Source organism: Sphaeramia orbicularis, chromosome 15 (assembly GCF_902148855.1).
Source record: "Sphaeramia orbicularis chromosome 15, fSphaOr1.1, whole genome shotgun sequence".
Lineage (NCBI taxonomy): Eukaryota > Metazoa > Chordata > Actinopteri > Kurtiformes > Apogonidae > Sphaeramia > Sphaeramia orbicularis.
Window position 1 is genome coordinate 8,871,284 of NC_043971.1, and position 5,589 is coordinate 8,876,872.

Here is a 5,589-nt window from a genome sequence, read left to right on the forward strand (position 1 = left end):
TACTATAAGAAAGTGGAAGTGTTTGGGAACGACAGCAACTCAGCCATGAAGTGGTAGGCCACGTAAACTGACGGAGCGGGGTCAGCGGATGCTGAGGCGCATAGTGCGAAGAGGTCGCCAACTTTCTGCAGAGTCAATCACTACAGACCTCCAAACTTCATGTGGCCTTCAGATTAGCTCAAGAACAGCACGCAGAGAGCTTCATGGAATGGGTTTCCTTGGGCGAGCAGCTGCATCCAAACCATACATCAGCAAGTGCAATGCAAAGCGGTGGATGCAGTGGTGTAAAGCACGCCGCCGCTGGACTCTAGAGCAGTGGAGGCGCCTTCTCTGGAGTGACCAATCGCACTTCTCCATCTGGCAATCTGATGGACGGGTCTGGGTCTGGCGGTCACCAGGAGAACGATACTTGTGGGAGCGCATTGTGCCAAGTGTAAAGTTTGGTGGAGGGGGGATTATGGTGTGGGGTTGTTTTTCAGGAGCTGGGCTTGGCCCCTTAGTTCCAGTGAAAGGAACTGGGAATGCTTCAGCATACCAAGACATTTTGGACAATTCCATGCTCCCAACTTTGTGGGAACAGTTTGGAGCTGGCCCCTTCCTCTTCCAACATGACTGTGCACCAGTTCACAAAGCAAGGTCCACAAAGACATGGATGACAGAGTCTGGTGTGGATGAACTGGACTGGCCTGCACACAGTCCTGACCTCAACCCCATAGAACACCTTTGGGATGAATTAGAGCCAGGCCTTCTGTCCAACATCAGTGTGGGACCTCACAAATGTGCTTCTGGAAGAATGGTCCAAAATTCCCATGAACACACTCCTAAACCTTGTGGACAGCCTTCCCAGAAGAGTTGAAGCTGTTATAGCTGCAAAGGGTGGACCCACGTCAGATTGAACCCCATCGACTAGGAATGGGATGGCACTGAAATTCATATGCGAGTCAAGGCAGGTGAGTGAATACTTTTGGCAATATAGTGTATGTTGTGTCTATGTGGTTCCCTGTGTATGGGTACATGTTTGTGTAAATGTATAATTTGAAATTAAAAAAAAAAAAAAAAAAAAAAATATATATATATATATATATATATATATTGACTAAGATTCTCATAATTCATGCATGAAAGGGTTAACAATTATAAAAAAAAAAAAGCCTCCAAACCTTTATTTTTCTCTCTTGTTGAAGCAGCTTCTGGTAAAAATTCCTGGTTTTCTTTAGATTCCTTGTTTCAATCACCAGTTGCTGCTGCAGTTCCTGTTCAAAGAGAATCACACAAAATAATACAAAGGCCTCAAATAAAAAAACGTGTCGGTGAAAGACGCCTTTGGGTGTTTCCAGCATGTATAGGACAGTTTTTTTAGCGCGCTTCACTGTGGCAACCGAATGCAACAGACCTTTTGAAGTGAAATGAGCGAGAAGTCGCAGCACACACGGCTCCTTAGGTGTGTTATTAGCGGTGACGAAGCCTGTGAAGGAGCAGTGGTGCCATCAAAGTGTGCAAACACAAAGACTGTTCATTAATATTCTTTTGCAAATGATAATAACTTCCTCTGCCAAGGGCCAAGTTCAACACATCAATATTCAGATCCAGTTCGGTGAGAATAATATGCCAATTATCTTAAAGTCCCCCACATGTTCTTGTCCTATTTACCCCAAAGCCTGACCGTGCCCTACTTCATTACAGACAGGAAAATAATTCCAACACTTATTCATTCATATGCGACCCGATGAAGGAGTGAGTCAAACTAGAAAGAAAAAAGCATTTAATACATACTAAAAACACGGATGTAAGGATTAAAAATAGGACCAATAGCCCTGTATAGTCACCGGCATGTTCTATCAATAACACTGGTCAACAACAAATTTATTAAGTTTTTTGAGCTGATTTAGGATAATTTTGGTGTGCTGAATCCAAAAATCACATTAATTTTGCTCAATCAGGTCAACTTTCTCAACTATGCTACATATTGGCTTTTTAACATTTTTGCTTACATTTGGGCATTTCACATCATATGATACAAAATTCTTCATGTTTCTTGCAATAAACGAGTTCTGAAGATTTTACTTTTGCCAATTTATGATTAATGTTTTTTTTTAATATTACAGGAGAATGAAATGGCTTCGACTAGAAGATCTTGCAAAAATAAGCCTGACGTATTCTGCTACATCTGCGGTGAATACACCATTGTACCTAACAGGAATCCTGTTAGAAAATGATTTTTTTTCTCTTAAAACCTATTTTGGGTGAGAACTATCTAAAAAATCAACTGATAAAGTCACAAAAATGTAATCAATTTTGTGAGAAGATCAAATTTTTCAAAATCAAATTAACAAAAAAAACTGACCTGATTGAGAAAAACAGATGTCATTTTTGGATTTAGCGGTGCAAAATGGTCCTAATTCAGTTGAAAAAAATCTAGACAACTTGCAAAAAACATTTTTTTGTAACCAAGTGTAATCAATAACAAGTGAAAAATTATCTTCAAACAGAAATCTCCATAGAGCGGTCAATGTCAAACTCATTTTAGTTCAGGGGCCACATTCAGCCTAATATGATCTAAAGTGGGCCGGACCAGTAAAATAATATATATAATAGGATGAGAACTTATAAATAATGTCAACTCCAAAGTTTTTTTCTCTGTTTTTGAGTGAAAAAAAGTCAAATTCCATAATGAAAATGTTTACGTCTACGAACCGTACTTGAACGTAACATGAACAAATATGAACCTGAAAATTCTTTAAAAAAATAACAATAATAATAAGTGCAATTTTAACAATATTATGCCTTAGTTTATCATTTATACATTTATTCATCACAACTTACAGATCTCAGTGGATCTACAAATACACACAACATTTAATAAAATGCAGAATATTGTTAAAATTCCACATACTTCTCTTCAGAAATTTCAGGTTATTCACATTTTTTGTAAAAGGCTATTCTGTAAATGTAAATATTTTTGTGTAATTTTACTTTTTTTAACACTACAACAAAGAGAAAAAATTGTAATTTTCATTATTTATAGGTTATTATGATGGTGTTTTACTGGTCTGACCCACTTGACATTAAATTGACCTAAAATGATTCTAACATCCTTGATCGTGAATATCATCAGTGTAATTTCTGCATTTCACAAATTCATCCCAGGGGCCAGATCGGACCCCTTGGCGGGCCGGATTTGGCCCCTGGGCCACATGTTTGACACCTGTGCCATAGAGGATTGGGAGCGAATCTGTCTTTTAGCCCAAACAAAAACAATTTACACCAGGTTTAGACTAGGGCCCGACCGATACGGGATTTTCGGGGCTGATGACGATACTGATACTGGAGGCTAAAAAAAAGCCAATATCCATTATATCGGCCGATATCCGATATTGGCCGATAACCAATATATTGGCCGATATATGAAATAAGAACACTGATCTACACAGGATATTATAATCTTGTATTAGATAATTGTGGACAGGTGGATCAACAGTTGCATAAATCTTTGTTTATCTCACAAATATAATTTACACAACTTTAAACCTCTGTGTAATAGTCTGATATCAGACTAGTGTGTGACCTGTGGGGAACCACGGGTTGTAGATGTGGTAGTTTTTAGTTTTAAAGTCAGAACTAAACATGGAGAATCAGCGTTCAGTTTCTATGCTCTGTATATCTGGAACAAACTACCAGAAAATATCAGGTCTGCTGAGAGTCTGAGTTCTTTTAAGTCAAGGTTAAAGACTCACCTGTTCACTGCTGCCTCTGACTAAAAGGCTTTTGACTTTTTAAATTTTACATTCTCTCTCGAAACTCTGCACTGCAACTGTTACTTTAATATGTGTGTTTTTATATTTTTGGATTTTATGTGTTGTGTTCTTACTTGTTGTTTTTAATCACCTTTTACATGTTTCTTCTTATAATGTTTTAAATGTGTTTCTTTTATTTCAGTGTCCTGTGTAAAGCACCTTGAATTGCCTTGTTGCTGAAATGTGCTATACAAATAAACTAGCCTTGCCTTTTTATGCTGGGGACAGTAGACTTTTGAAGAAGATGTGAGTCTATATTTTATAAGTAGCAGTGACATATAAACTGTTTGGTAAATCATTCTTTAAGATGTAAGTGACACCTACCTTTAATGAGTCCAACTACAAAGCAAATTATGTAATCACAAAACAAATATGACTGACCACAAACTTATGTTTTCAATCACAAATTTGGATGTGTCTGCCTCACAGCACTACAACTTCCCATGTAGACTAAGGACTAAACTGAGCATGTGCAGAGTGAATAAGGCAAGTTCTAAGTTGATCCTGATTGGAGCAATTGCAAGAGTTACAACTGACCCGTGTTACAACTGTCCCCAGTCTCCCCCACACTATTAACACCAAGGCGTGCCTGCAGAATGAAACTGTGAGGGAGACAGGAAGTGAACGGACAGGGGTGTATGTGTGTGTGTGTGGGGTTTGTGGTCCATCCTTGTCAGAATGGGGGGTATCGGTCCGTGTGTGTGTGTGGGGGGGGTGATAGCGTGATTGTCCGAACAGAAGTGAAAGTGAAACTGAGAGGCTTCACTGCTCCTCTAACTCTCTGGGCAACACACACACGCACACACACACACACACACAGGAGAGTGAGTGTCACAGCGAGTGACAGAATGTCCGCAGCAAAAAAGTTAATAAATCGGCTACATATGGCCGATGTTGATTAATTGGAGATAAGCTATAATCGGCCCAATTAATCTGCCAGCCGATTAATTGGTCGGGCTCTAGTTTAGACTATTAGAGTACAAACGGTTATTTAGAGCATATGTCACCCCTGTAAAACTACATTGTTTTAATCCCAACATTCCTGATATTTGTACTAAATGTAGTTAGGAAATAGGGCCTTTCATTGTATGTGAGAAACTTCAGAATTTTTGGAAAGAGACTTACATTTTTTTTTGTTTTAGTTTTTTTTTTTGTTTGTTTATTTGGAATATGCAACAAGGCAAAGTAATCTTACTTAGTCCTTAGAAATAAAATAGATAGTAAGATGTTATGGAAGAAAACAAAAAAACAAAACATACATATACATGACTTCATTTGCACATTCAAAAAGGAGTGGGAGGAAGTATAACCTAAATTAATTAAATTAATTTAAAGATTTCTAGAATGTATTATCCCTGTGAACTCAAAATTGGGTATTTTGCACATCTTCTCTGAGCAGTTTGAAGTCATCGGAAGAAAAAGGAATCTGTAAAATTTGTGTTTTTACAAGCCAAATGAATTATTACCTCCGCCAAGGAGGTTATGTTTTGTTGGCATTGGTTTGTCTGTTTGTTAGCAAGATAACTCACAAAATTATGGACGGATTTGGATGAAAATTTCAGGACATGTTGAGAATGGCACAAGGAACAAATGATTAAATTTTGGTGGTGATCGGGGGTGGGGGGCCACTGATCTGCCTTGGCGGAGGTCTGTGCTCTACGAGTGCTTTTCTAGAAAAGACAGCGCATATCATATCAAGATTGAGTTGAGAGAGAGACAGACAGACAGACAGAGAGAGAGAGAGAGAGAGGAGACAGAGAGAGAGAGACAGAGATGGAGAGAGCTAAAATATCTA

The 5,589-nt window shown here is 38.5% G+C and overlaps 1 protein-coding gene across 1 annotated transcript in view; it reads right to left on the bottom strand.

Annotated features, from left to right (window-relative positions):
- The window catches only part of kndc1 (kinase non-catalytic C-lobe domain containing 1), a 214,492-nt gene that overhangs the window by 52,633 nt on the left and 156,270 nt on the right, over nucleotides 1–5,589 (bottom strand). The gene's annotated exons all lie outside the window — the stretch shown is intronic.